The sequence below is a fragment of the Lemur catta genome, chromosome 11 (assembly GCF_020740605.2).
Source record: "Lemur catta isolate mLemCat1 chromosome 11, mLemCat1.pri, whole genome shotgun sequence".
NCBI classification, from domain to species: domain Eukaryota; kingdom Metazoa; phylum Chordata; class Mammalia; order Primates; family Lemuridae; genus Lemur; species Lemur catta.
In genome coordinates this window covers 57,335,158-57,350,461 of record NC_059138.1, presented here as the reverse complement: position 1 = coordinate 57,350,461, position 15,304 = coordinate 57,335,158, and positions in this window count along the sequence as shown.

The window sequence follows — 15,304 nt, the reverse complement described above, 5'->3', positions numbered from 1 at the left end:
GCTCTTGCTGAGGCTGATCTTGAACTCTTGAGCTCAAGCAATCCTCCTTCCTCACCCTCCCAGAGTGCTAGGATTACAGACAGGCATGAGTGCCCGGCCTATATATGGAATTTTTTAATGAGTGAGATGAAAATGGGGACCGAAAATGTAAATCAATAACAAAAAAAATCTCTTCTCTAATAGACTTAGTGTCCCTTTAAATACCCAAATATTACAAATAGATTAATAAACCACTTTATAATAATTAAGTTAAATTTGGTAAAGTATATTCACTTGATAGTATTATAGTTTTAAAATATTAATATGTCCACAAAGTCTTTGATACTTCTTTCAAAGGGTGGAGCTTTATTCCCCTCACCTTGAGTTTGGTCGGTGTTGTAACTTGTTCTCATGAACAGAATGTGGCAGAAATGATGTAGTGTGACTTCTGAGGGGAGAAATGTATACCAGCTTTCTTCTTCTCTCTCTGGCATTACTTGATGGGTGAAATAACTGTCATGTCAGAGTTATGTCACTCGGGCCACTTACAGAGAGGCCCACATGATGATTAAGGCTGCCAGCCAACAGCCAGTGAGGAACTGAGGCCTCCTGACAATAGCCATGCCAGTGAGCCCAGAGGCAGATCCTCCAGCCCAAGTCAAGCCTTCAGATGACTGCATGTATCCCTGGTCAACATCTTTACTGTAACCTCAAGAGAGACCTTGAGCTAGAAACACTCAGCTATGCTGCTCCCGAATTCCTGGCCCACAGAAACTGTGAAATAATTAATGTTTAAATGCATGTTGTTTTAAGCCACTAAATTTTGGGATAATTTTTTATGCAACAATCGATAACTAATACAGCTGGATGTAATCGAGTAATAGATACAGTGCCTGGCACGTACTCAGGTGTTTGATTACTGTTTGAATGAATAAACAATTGAATGAGGTAGAATATGTCTTTTTCATTTTAATGGGTACCATACACTGCTAGTATTATTTTTAATCCCTGACACCTGTGTTATATAAGAATTTTTAAAAATATGACTATATAGAGATAAATTGCGAATTTCACTGAGATCTGACCATTGACAGTCATGGAATATCATATGGTGAATAGAGCAATAGAATCCTTGAAACTTGAATTCTGCTCCCAATATTATTACTAATTAGCTGAGTGACCTCTGACAAGTCACCTAGCCCTTCTAAATCTCAACTTCCCTGTCCATTAATGAGGGACAATAATTCCAAACTTCCCCCAAAGGCAGTCAATGGACTATATGTGAGAGTGTAGTTGTAAAGAATTAACATTTGTTTAATTAAATGAAACTGATGAGGTCTACCTTATTTTTAAGCAATTGAGCATTAAGTATTTTAGGTGTGAACACACTGAAGACCTTTCTTTCAAGAAGTGGCAACTTATTTACCGATTTTACTGTGTACCTTTGTAAAATAGTAGCATCATTCATAGCAGGCAGTTTGTATTAAAGAGTGTGACAGAATGGTAGCTTGTTATATGTCAGATCTCATTTTATTAGCCTGTTGAAAATTTATTGCACTTTAAAAAGAGTGCATAATTATGATGGGCTCCTTTTTCTTTTCATGGATTAATTTGTAATTGTGGCTTGGTATATCTACCCCTCTTTATAATACAGTAGTACTTAAACATACTTAGTTTTGTTTTGTTTTGTCTTTTGGTTATTTTTCTTTTTACCTTTCTTTTCTTATTAATATATTTCAAAATGTTATGGGGGCACAAATGTTTTGATTACATGGGTTGCTTTTGTACTGCTTGAGACAAAGTTATAAGTGTGCCCATCACCCAGATAGTTTACATTGTGCCCATTAGAAATGATTTCACCTATCCTCTCCTCCCCCCTCCCTCCTGCACAATTTCCCTTGAGTTTTTACTTCCATCTGTGCACATGAGTGCTGTTCAGTTAGTTCCAATTTAATAGTGAGTACATATGGTGTTTGTTTTTCCATTCTTTAGATACTTCACTTAGGAGAATGGTCTCCAGTTCCATCCAGATTGTTACAAAAGGTATTAATTAATTTTTTTGTGGCTGAGTAGTACTCCATCGTATACATATACCACATTTTATTAATCCACTCATGCATTTGATGGGCACTTGGCTTGTTTCCACATCTTTGCAATTGTGGATTGTGCTGCAATAAACATTCGAGTACAAGTGTCTTTTTGATAAAATGACTTTTTTCCCTTTGGGTGAATATCCAGTATTGGGATTGCTGGATCAAATGATAGGTCTACTTTAATTCTCTGAGGAATCTCCATACTATTTTCCATAGCAGTGTACCAGTTGCAGTCTCACCAACAGTGTTTAAGTGTCCCTTTCTCACCACATCCACACCAGCCATCTATTTCTTGGGGACCTTTTGATAAAAGACATTCTCATTAGGGTTAGTTGATATCTCATTGTGGTTTTATTTGCCTTTCCCTGATTAGTGACATAGAACATTTTTTCATATGTTTAGAGGCCATTAGTCTATCTTCCTTTGAAAAGCATCTGTTCATGTCTTTTGCCTACTTTTTAATGGGGTTGTTTCTTTCTTGCTGATTTGCTTGAGTTCTTTGTAGTTTCTAGTTATTAGCCCATTCTGCAGGTTACCTATTCACTCTATTGATTGTTTCCTTGGCTGTGCAGAAACTTTTTAAATTAATCAAGTCCCACTTAATTATTTTTGGTTTTCCTGTGATTGCCATTGGGGTCTTCTTCATAAATCCTTTGCCCAGGACGATATCTAGAAGAGTTTTTCCAACATTTTCTTCTAGAATTCTTATGGTTTCATGCATTAAGTTTAAGTCTGTTATCCATTATGAATTAGTTTTAGTGATTGGTGAAAGATATGGAGCCTGTTTCAATCTTCTTCATGTGGCTACCCAATTTTCCCAGCACCATTTATTGAATAGGGGTTCTTTTACCCAGTGTATATTTTTGTCTGCTTTGTCAAAGATCAGATGGCAAGGCTGGGCACGGTGGCTCACGCCTGTAATCCTAGCACTCTGGGAGGCCAAAGCAGGAGGATTGCTCGAGGTCAGGAGTTCAAGACCAGCCTGAGCAAGAGTGAGACCCTGTCTCTACTAAAAATAGAAAGAAATGACCTGGACAGCTAAAAATATATATAGAAAAAAATTAGCCAGGCATGGTGGCACATGTCTGTAGTCCCAGCTACTCGGGAGGCTGAGGCAGAAGGATCGCTTAAGCCCAGGAGTTTGAGGTTGCTGTGAGCCATGCTGATGCCATGGCACTCTAGCCCGGGCAACAGAGCAAGACTGTCTCAAAAAAAAACAAAAAAAAAATCAGATGGCAGTATGAGGATGGTTTTATATCTGGGTCTCTGCTTTTTTTCCATTTGTCTATGTCTCTATTTTTCTGCCAGTACCATGCTGTTTTGGTTACTATACTTTGTAGTATAGCTTAAAGTCTGGTAAATTGATGCCTCCAGATTCATTCCTTTTGCTTAAGGTTGCTTTGGCTACTCAGGCTCTTTTCTGGTTCCAAACTCTAAAGAAGGTCTTTCAGGTTGAAATGAAAAAACATTAGAGTCTAGTGACTAGACAGTAATTCAAAGCTATGTGAAGAAATAAAGATCTACAGGTAAAGATATATACATGGCAAATATAAAAGAAAGTATTATTTTATTTTTGTTTGTAACTCACCTTTTATTTTTGACAAGATTTAATAAACATGTTTAAAAATAATTACAATGTGTGTCATTGGGCACATGTATAAAGATATAATAAAGACAGTGTCATATTCTGTTTGTGTTGCTATAAAAGAATAACTAAGGCTGGGTAATTTATATTAATTTATATTTTAAAAAGAGGTTTATTTAACTCTGCAGGCAGTACAAGAAGCACCAGCATCTGCTTCTGGTGAGGGCTTTGGGCTGCTTCCACTCATGGCAGAAGGTGAAAGGGAGCTGCATGTGTAGAAATCATATGGCAAGAGATGAGGGAAGAGAGAAAGATGGGAAAGTTCCAGGGTCTTTTAAACAACCAGTTCTCAGAGGAACCCTCGTGGAACTAATAGAGCTAAAACTAACTCACTGCCGTGAGCACAGCACCAAGCTATTCATGAAGGATTCACACCCATGACCGAAACACCTCCCACTAGGCCCCACCTACAACATTTGAAATCAAATTTCATCATGAGGTTTGGAGGGTCAAATATCCAAGCTATAGAAGACAGTAAGAACATAAAGGGGGTGGATAAAGATGTATAGTAGCATAGTTTTTATATGCTTTTAAAGTTAAGTTGGTGTCAATTCAAAATAATTACTTTAAATTTAGGATGTTAAATGTAATTGCCATGGTAACCACAAAGACAATATCTAAAAGATATATACAAAAGGAAATGAAAAGAGAATCAAAATGATTCACTACAAAAAATCAACTAAACATAAAAAAGGCAGTAATAGAGGAAATGGGGGACAAAAATGTATTAAATACATGAAGAAAAAGAGTAGTAAAATGGCAGAAGTCCTTCATTATGAGCAATTATTTTCAAAATAAATAAATGAAACTCCTTAATCCAAAGGCAGAGATTGGCAGAATGGATAAATAAACATGATCTACCTGTATGTCTTGAGAGATTCACTTTAGATCTAAGGACACAAGTTGAAAGTCAAAGGATGAAGAAAGATATTCCATGTAAATAGTAACCAAGAAAGAGCAGAGGAAGCCATACTAATATTAGGCTAAAAAAAGGCTTTAAGACAAAAAATGTTATATAATGACAAAGAAGGACATTATATTTTGGTAAAAGGATTAATTCATAAAAATTAGAATTATAAACATATATATCACTTTCAAAAATGATTAGACTATCTAGACAGAATGTAAGTAAGTAAATGGAGGACTTGAATAATGCAATAAACCAAGTAAACCTAACATACATATATAGAACATTCCACCCGACTATAGCAGAATATGCATTCTTCTCAAGGGCACATTCTATACTCCAGGACCAATATGTTAGGCCATAAAACAAGTCTCAATAAACTAAAAAAGGCCAAAGTCATACAAATTATCTTTTTGACCAAACAGAATGAAGCTACAAATAAAAATAGCAGGAAAATTAGAAAATCCACAAATATACGGAAATTAAACAACACACTACTAATCCACAAATATATGAAAATTAAACAACACACTACTAATCCACAAATATATGGAAATTAAACAACACACTACTAAACACATTAGTCAAACAAGAAATTACAAGGAAAATGGGAAAATATTTAAGACTAATGGAAATTAAAACACATATATGAAAATGTATAGCATGAAGTGAAAACAATGCACAGAGGGAAATTTATAACTATAAATGCCTATGTTAAGAAACAAGACCTAACTTTAGGCCTAATTAATGGCCTAACTTTATCCCACAAAGAACTAAAAAAGAAAGAGCAAACCAAACCCAAAATTAGCAAAATGAAGGAAATAATAAAGATTAGAGCAGAGATAAATAAAAATAGAGACTAGATAATCAATAGAGAGAATCAGTAAAACCAAAATTTGGTTCTTTGAAATGACCATCAAAATTGACAAGCCTTTTGTTTTTTATTTTCATGGTGGTGGATTGGTGGCTTTGTTAGCATACCTCATCTACTTGGAAAAAGCAAAATAGTGTGTAGAGAGTCACACTGTGAACTTTTCTCCAAAAAGGAACATAGGAGCTGAACAGAAAAAGTGAAAGAAACTTTGGATACTTTAACAGAAGCATTGGGCAAGGAGAAGCTCTCAGCTGAGATTTGTGATCTAATCTCGAGTGGAATGAACCCCCAGGGCCAAAACTGAGAGGCAAATGGGAAGTAGGCTCTTGCTGCAGGTGCAAGAGCTGGGCATTCCCCACTTTGCAGGCCTGGACCAGGAGGTGTGTGACCTGAGAGATGTGATTTCTGTCCCAGGTGGGAAGTCTTGTGGCCTGAGGCAATTTCATGATCTGAGCACAGACTGCTTGGGACCTAGCTGGTTGTTTCAGCTTTCTGCCAGCAGAAGGCCCTTGCTGTGAGACCTGCCATGTCAAGGATATGGAAGCTGGGCAGGTCCCACTGCTGCCTGCTGGGCTACAGAGGCCAGGCTGCCCATCTTTCCTCATGCAGACACTTTTGTGTGGCAGAGGTGGCTCCACCCTTCCCTGGTACATTGCTCTAGTAGCCAGGGAATGACCCTCAACCTCTGTCTGGGCCACTGCTTATACCCACACATGGGAAGCCAGAGTACAGTCTTGCCTGACCTAGCCCTCACCTAGCTTTGCCCCTCCCCACCAATGACAGAACATGGGACAGGGACCACTGAGAGTTCCACAGCCTTGCTCATTGCCTGTGTCATCTGAATACTTCTCCTGGTTGACAGAGGCTGAGCTTCTTAGCTTGCTGCACTGTAAAACAAACAAACAAACAAAAAAAAAACAAAGGCCAAGCATAAATCCCATGGCCAACATTGCAGCTAGCCAGCAAGTACCATCAACTGGTCAGGAGGTCAATCTGCACAGTCCATTATAACATCTGATGACACAATTGCACATCACTTAAGAAGGAGAAAAGCTTTGTGTAACCTCAGCTAGCATCATTGTCCACACCACCCCGACTACTCAGGAGGCCTTGAGCCCAACTACCCACCCACCCAATATAGTACTACTACAGCTGGCAATTGAGAAAGCCACCACACTAAGGCTATTTATAACCAAGGAAATCTTACAGAATCTATGCCACTCCATTTCCACCCTCATCAGGGCTGTTGATTACTCCTGCTATTGAGAGATCCAAGGTCAGACCAGCCCAGTCCACCTCCACCCAGATCTACCTCCCTCTGGCTTGACAGTGGAGCTGAGGCCACTGCATGTCCCACAAACCAGTCTATGGTCTGAGGTATAGGAGAGCTTCTCCAGATAAAGATCAAGCACATACCCTGCTGCTATTGCTGCAGCCAACTCTTACTTCAAAGTCCCACCTACTGGCCCAGAGTTTGAACAACCCAATACAAAATCTACTGACACAGTTCACAGCATGTAGGAATGAGAAAAGCTTCTCAAGACCTCCACCTCCCTATTCCTGCAGGGGGCTGAGAGCCTAGACACATGCCCAGTACAGTGCTACTATAACCAGCATTTGGAAAAATCACCACACCAAGCCTATCTAAAACCAAGGAATTCATACAGAGCCTTGGCCCACTGAAAACACGCAGAAGCAAAGCCAAATGACCCTACTCAACATACGTCACACCCTCAAGGGGGCAGGGGGAGTTTCATTCAAATGAAAGTAAGTTAAAAAACAAGAACTGAGCATTTCTCCATAGGAGAAGGAATCAATGTAACAATTCTGGTGATGTGAAAAAACAGAATGTGTTGACACTCCCAAACGATCCATAGTACTGTAGCAATGGATCCCAACTGAAATGAAAATTCTAAAATGCCACATAAAGAATTCAAAATATGTAGTCTAAGGAAGTTCAATGAGATCCAAGAGAAAGTTGAAAAACAACACAAAGAAACCAGAAAAACAATTCAGGATATGAATGACAAATTTACTGAAGAAATAGATAGGTTTAGAAAAATTTTCTGGATATAAAACATTCATTGAAGGCATTACAAAATACAGCTGAAAGCTTTAACAATAGACTGATCAACCAGAAGAAAGAATCTCAGAACTTGAAGAGAGATATTTTTAATTAATCTAGTCAGACAAAAATAAAGAAAAGGGAAACAATTTTAAATCAGCAAGAGAAAGGTGTATGCTCACTATCAGACTAATGGCAGACTTCTCAGCAGAAACGTACAAGCTGGAAGAGATTGAATTCTGTTTTCAGAATTCTTAAAGAAAAAAATGTCAACTACAAAGATTGTATCCTGTTAGAGTAACTTCATAAGTGAAGGGGAATTAAAGTCTTTTCCAGACAAAGAAATGCCGAGGGAATTTGTCACCACTATACTGGCCCTACAAGAAATGCTCTAGGGACTTCTAAATCTGGAAATGAAAGGTCAATACTTATCGTTATAAAAACATAGGAAAGAATAAAACTCACAATTCTTATAAAACAATTCCATAAATGAAGATACAAAGCAGCTAAATAATAATTAACATCGTGAAAGTAAAACAACATCACATATCAATATTAAACTTGAATGTAAATGAATTAAATGCACCACTTAAGAGCTGTACATTGAAGCAATGGTTAAAAAAAAACATTACCCAAATATATGCTGCTTACAAGAAACCCACCTTACTATTAAATATTAAAGAAACTTATAGACTGAAGGTAAAGCGGTAGAAAAAGATATTACACACAAATGGAAACCAAAAGCAAGCAGGACTTGCTATTCTTATATCAGATAAAATAGAATTTAATCCAACAACAGTAAAAAAAAAAAAAGAAAGAAAAGAAAAAACTATCATTGTACAATGGTAAAGGGAACAATTCAACAAGAAGATGTAAATACCCTAAATATATAAACAACCAACACCAGAGCACCCAGATTCATAAAATAAATACTAGTAGACCTAAGAGATAAACAGCAGTACAATAATAGTGGGGGACTTTAACACCCTACTGACAGCACTAGACAGATTATCAAGACAGAAAATCAACAAAGAAACACTGGACTAGAAATTAGACTTCAGAACAAGTGTACCTAACAGACATTTACAAAACATTCTACCCAACCATGGTAGAATTGACTTTTCTCTGATCAGCACATGTCACATTCTCCAAGGTAGACCATATGTTAGGCCATGAAACAAGTCTCAATAAATTTTTAAAAATCAAAATCATATCAAGAATCTACTCAGATCACAGTGGAATAAAACCTGAAATCAGTTCCAAGAGGAACTCCAGAAACTATATGAATACATGTAAATTAAACAACCTGATCCTGAGTGATCTTTGGGGTCAATGATGAAATTAGGATGGAAAGCAAAAATATTTTTGAAAGGAATAAAAAAGGAGACACAATTTACCAAAACATATAGGCTACAGTAAAAGCAGTGCTAAGAGGAGAGTTTATAGTGCTAAATGCCTACATCAAAAAAAAAAAAAAAAGAATGATGACAAATTGACAAACTAATGTCACACCTCAGGGAATTAGAAAAACAAGAGCAAACAAACCCAAAGATAGCAGAAGAAAATAAGTAACAAACATTAGAGTAGAACTAAATGAAATTGAGACCAAAAAAATACAATGAATCAATGAAACAAAAAAGTTGGTTCCGTAAAAAAACAAAATTGATATATCAACCAAGCAAAAAAAAGTGAAGATTCAAATAAACACAATCAGAAATGAAAAAGGAGACATTACAATTGATACCACAAAAATATAAAAGATCATAAGAGATTACTATGAACAACTATATGCTTACAAACTAGAACACCGAGAGGAAATGGTTAAGTTCCTGGAAACATACAACCTCCCCAGATTGAACCAGGAAGAAATAGAAAACCTGACCAGACCAACAATGAGTAATGAGATTGAATCAGTAATAAAAAATCTTCCAAAAACTAAAAAAAGTCCAGGACCAGATGGATTCACTGCCAAATTCTACCAGACATACAAAGAAGAATTGGTACCAATCCTACTGGAACTGTTCCAAAAAAGTCAAAGAAGAAGGTATCCTCCCTAACCCATTCTGTGAAGCCAGTATCACCCTGATACCAAAGCCAGTGAGGACCCAACAACAAAATGACAACAAAACTAGAAACCAATATCACTGATGAACATAGATGCAAAAATCCTCAACAAAATAGTAGCAAACTGAATCCAACAGCACATCAAAAAGATAATACACCATGATCAAGTGGACTTTGGAGTAAGACTAACGTGTTTGAATTTTAACTCTATTTAAAAATAACAATGACTAACATTATTAAAGTAGAGAAAGCTCTAAGAAGGAAGTCAGAACTCAGAGTCTAGGACTTCTTATATAACTCCTGTTACTTACTATTATACTGGGCACTATCCTAAACACTTAATTTACTGATTTATTTTATTAATAATCTTCACACACCTGAGGCAGGTGTTATCAACCTTTTTAACTAGTAAAGAAACCTAATCTCAGAGATTAAGTACTTTGTAAGCAGTACAACAGGGATTTCAACCCAATTGTTGTTGTTAGCTGCTTTATTGAGGTCAATCGACATACAATAACTATATATACGTAAGGTGTATAATTTATTATATGTTTTGACATATATATACATCCATTAAACTATAACAACAGTCAAGTTAGAGAACATATCTATCACCCCCAAAAGTTTCCTCCTGCCACGCTCAGCCCCAAAAAACAACCACTGATCTGCTTTCTGTCACTATAGTTTAGTTTTCATTTTTATAGTATATAAATAGAATAATAAAATGTGTGCTTTTTAATATCTGGCTTTTTCTGCTGGCATAATTACTTTGAAATTAATCCATGTTGTGTTTATCAATATTTCATTCCTTTTTATTGCTCAGTAATATTCCATTATAAGGATATACCACAATTTTTGTATTCATTCAAATGCTGAAGGACATTTAACCCAATTGTTTTTGACTCTAAACCCATGGTACACTTTCTTCCCAGCTCCATCACTTACTGTGTGTTTTTAGGAAACCTAAATTAGTCTCTGTAAGTCTTAGCTTTTCTCATTATAAAATGGCAGCAATATTTTTTGTTTACATGGTTGTCATTAGTAAATGAAATAAAGTGTGAAAGCACTTAGTACAGGTTGAGTATGTCTTATCTGAAAAGCTTGAAACCAGAAGTGTTGTAGATTTCAGATATTTTTGGATTTTGTAATATTTGCATATACTTAATGAGATTTCTTGAGGATGAGATTCAAGTTTAAATGGGAAATTTATGTTTTATATACACCTTATACATATATGTTTTATATACATCTTATACATATACCCTGAAAGTAATTTGATATAATATTTTAAATAATTTTGTGTATGAAAGTTTTGGCTGTGTTTTGACTGTGACCCATCATACAAGGTTAGGTGTGAAATTTTCCACCTGTGACATCATGTTGGTGCTCAAAAAGTTTCAGATTTTGTAGCATTTTTGAATTAGAGATGCTAAACTGGTACCATATGGGCATAAAACAGGTGCTTATAATTCATTTATTTTTTTCCCCCGGAAGGATCTGGGAAGGAAATGAGAAAATATACAGCAGTACATGTCTTTCTGGATTCTTTCTTCCTGCATTGAAAACTTTGAATTCCTGCATTGAAACATCCTTCTTGAAGATTTCTCACTTTAATTTCTCCTACTCATATCATCTCTTCTGCACCCCTTGGATATGATGTTCCTCTTTTCCTTTTTTTTTTTTTCTGAGACAGAATCTTACTCTGTTGCCCAGGCTAGACTGCTGTGGCATCAGCCTGGCTCACAGCAACCTCAAACTCCTGGGCTCAAGAAATCCTACTGCCTCAGCCTCACGAGTAGCTGGGACTACAGGCATGCGCCACCATGACCAGCTAATTTTTTTCTATATATTTTTAGCTGCCCGGCTAATTTCCTTCTATTTTTTTAGTAGAGACAGCAGTCTTGCTCTTGCTCAGGCTGGTCTAAAACTCCTGAGTTCAAACGATCCACCGGCTTTGGCCTCCCAGAGTATTAGGATTACAAGCGTGAGCCACTGTGCCTGGCTGATGTTCCTCTCTTCTGTCTAATCCAAATATAGACACAAATTTCTTATTCCCTTAACATAACTGAAATGTAGTGATGTTTTCACAAAAAAATAAGGGATAAATTAAATGTGTATATAATTATGTAAAATCAAGCAATGGAAAAATAGTCAAGGCTCCTAGATGAATGCTTCTATCCCAGATAATCCCACCAAAGTCAATAGGAGAGCTTTATTTAGTCTCATATCTGCTTGTACAAGGGTTACCACCACCATCCTATACAGATGGATGGGCCCAACATGGCCTGAGCTCCTTCCTAACTTGGCTTCTGTCTTTTGATTATCTGCCCATTGTCTCTTACTGGCTATTGTAATTTCTTGTTCTGTTCGCAGAAAAACACCAGGCCAACCATTTAAATTCTGAATTCCCATACACTGTTTGGTCCTTCTACTGAGGGTTTCAGGTCTAAAGGAAACATCTAATGTCCAATAAAGTCAACAGGCCAGCTTAATCTTCACGAGGCTGATTTCTGGGGCATTGTATAACGACTCACCCCCATACATCTTAAACAATACAAAATAATACTTACAAATGATCAAAGGCAGCAAACCTGAGGTGGACACTGTAATGCATTGCCCCATTCTCCCTTCAGTACCAAAAGATTTATGCCCCCAGCTATCGGGAGTGCTGCCTCTAGATGACCTTCAGCTACTAGCCCTCTTTACGGAACTGCCTCAGGTGTAGACAGCTGCCTTAACTCAAAGCCATACGTCTCTCAGGGCACCTACATCCAATGACTGATCAACAGATGCATATAAAAACCCAGCTTCCAATCCCCAACCTGTGATGCTCTTTACGGCCATTCCACCTTCAGAGGTCCCCATGGGCTTGACTGAAACCTTTGTTAAATCTACATCAGAGCCTGACATTTCCCTCTCTCCAATCCTGCTTCCTTCTCTTCTTCTTTACAGGTGTTGATGTCAAAAGCACTCTCTCATAAACTTTCTACATGTTAATCCCAATTTCACAGTCCATTTTCTCCTAAACCCAGCCTATGACAAAACCTTAAGCAAGAAGAGAGCTGTTTCTTAACCCCCTGAAGTCCAAGCTCTTTCTTAAGTATCTGATATCAATAGGTGTTATAATTTTGAGTTACTTCTGCCTACCTAGAGGTAGCTCTTCATGCATGGTAGACCATTAATATCAGTATTCTACATGATAAATGAAGAAAGATAAACCCAATGTAATGTATCAATCTTATTGTCTGTCTACAAGTGAGCCCATAATAATCTCACTGTGCTATCAATGGCAATTTGGACAATTACTGAAGTTTTTGAACTGTTCATATTTAATCAGAGATAGAACTTTGGGATATTTTCAGTATATCAGTTTTTTTATGACCTCTTTATGACTATCTTTGCCTTAGGGTAAACCTCTATAAAATCACACTTACATACATATTTTAAGGATACCTAAAATAGCACACACTATAGAAAGTATGGAAAGTAGGTTTTCCTATACCTCTGATATCTTTTTAAAAATTCCACTGTGACACAATGTGATAGAGAGCTAAGTATTAGATAAAATGTGCTTTTTTTTTTTACATTTAGTGGTTTATTATAAAGGATATTACAAAGAATAACAGATGAAGAGATGAAAAGGGCAAGGTATGGGGAAACAGAGGCTCAGCTTCCATGCCCTTCCTGGGTGTGCCACCTTCCAGGAACCTCTGGAAACTCCTCTTGGGTTTTAATGGACAACTATGTGCAAATGTGATTAGGCTTCAGGGTATAGGGCAGGACACTCTCTGGAACGAGGGTCTTATGACCCACAATCAGAAGGGCAGGGAAAGATTAGAGTCCTGCCTTGGGGCAGGTGAATGTCAGAGAGAATCTGTTTCCTGAGGCTTAGCATGATGACAGACTGTAACAAAGGCTATGGGAGTTATGAGCCAGGAACTGTGGACAAAAACCAAAGTGTTTATCATAACACCAGAGGCCACCTCCTGGTTTTCAAACACAGATCTTTTACATCAAAAGAATATACACAATCATTAATGATCAGTCTAGTCCATGATACTGTGTGAATGTCTCCCATGGCGAGGCTGCTCAGGTCTGTGGGCTTTCTTTCCATCTTGTCAGGCTCCAAAAGCAGGGGTAGTCTCGGCAGGCAGACAGCTTCACACTTTCAACCATCTGGAATAATTGAGTTAAGAGACAAGGTCATCCCTTGCTCTGAGTGTCTTTTAGGGTGTTCATATAGTAATGGATTTCCCTCAAAATATATTCCATTCATTCATTTCTTTACCCTCAGCTATTATTCCTCCTTTTCTCCATTTGTCATTTATTTATTTATTTGTTTGTTTGTTTATAGCCATCCTTATCCAAGCACTGGACTGGCATTTATTTTTACCCAAACTTTTTTTTCACCTTTGGAAGGAACATTAGGTTCGGCCACTGTACTGGTCCAGATTGCTGGTAGTAATACTAGTCTAGCAAGTGCCTCCCTGCTAGCCTATTCCCAATCATATAGGGCAGGGTTATGTAGGTTCTGTAGTGAGCCATTTTTACTACCAGACAATATAGCTGTATCTACTTAGCCCCAATTTTGCCAGATGGGGTGAAGGCACAATCCACCCCAATCAGGATTCCTTTAGGAATTCTGACATAAAGTTTAAAAATATAGTTATAGTTTCTGGCTTAGAAATCATCCTTGCTTACAGCATTTGTAGTTGCAGCCCTGGACCTAGGACTACTGCATCAGGTAGGGGAGAAAAAAATATTTTTTTGAAGTGATTTGGGGAAGAAAAAAAAATTTTAGTCATCATATCCGTGTACTCCTCGCTCTGCAAGAATTGTATAATCACATCGGCATCCTCTCCCACCCACTCTTCCCCAGATCAACCAGAAAAACAGAGGAAAATCTAATGTGAACTCTCCTTTACCCCAACTCATGTTGAGTGTGAGCACACATTGATGGGAGCATGTAAGACAGCCCTTCCTGCTTTCATCTCCCCTGTCATAGACAACCAATGTTTTAATTGCCCATTCCACTTCTCTATCAAACTGTTACTCTCAGGAAGCTATCTCTTGCTCATTGTTGGACATTATGGGCTGTACAGTGTGTTCCTTGGTGTGAAGAAATGATAGTCAGCCGTACAAATCCATGCAATATCTTCTGTTCTGGTTTTTTTATGGCACTCTGAGTGTTTGCATGTTCCATTGGGTAAGCAGAGCTTATTCTAGGATCAGTACCTCTTCCTGTCAAGACCCATTTGTAGCCCCCCAGGGCTGCTAGCATCAGTCTCACTTGCTAGCCATGTTCAGGGCCTTCTCCCCAGGGAATCTGCCCCATAGCCATCAGCAGTCTCTGTCTCTCTTACTGGCAGACAGAAGAGATTTTATTGGCATTTTGTGTCTGAGAGAGTGCAAAAGGAACATGTCTAGAGTCACCTAATCTCTGCACTGCTGCAGTCTCCCCACATCCACTCATTTTATGGACCCAGGGCCACCTCAAGGGAGCACATAGGGTATCCAGCTCTATTACTTACTAGCTGCTTTCTGAGCCTCATGGTCCTCAATCATAAAAGGGAGATGATGATACCCATCTTTAAGAGTTGTTGTGTTGGTTAAAAGGGGAGATGTTTGCAAAGGGTCTAACGCATTATAAATACTCAGTAAATGGTAGCTATTTTTA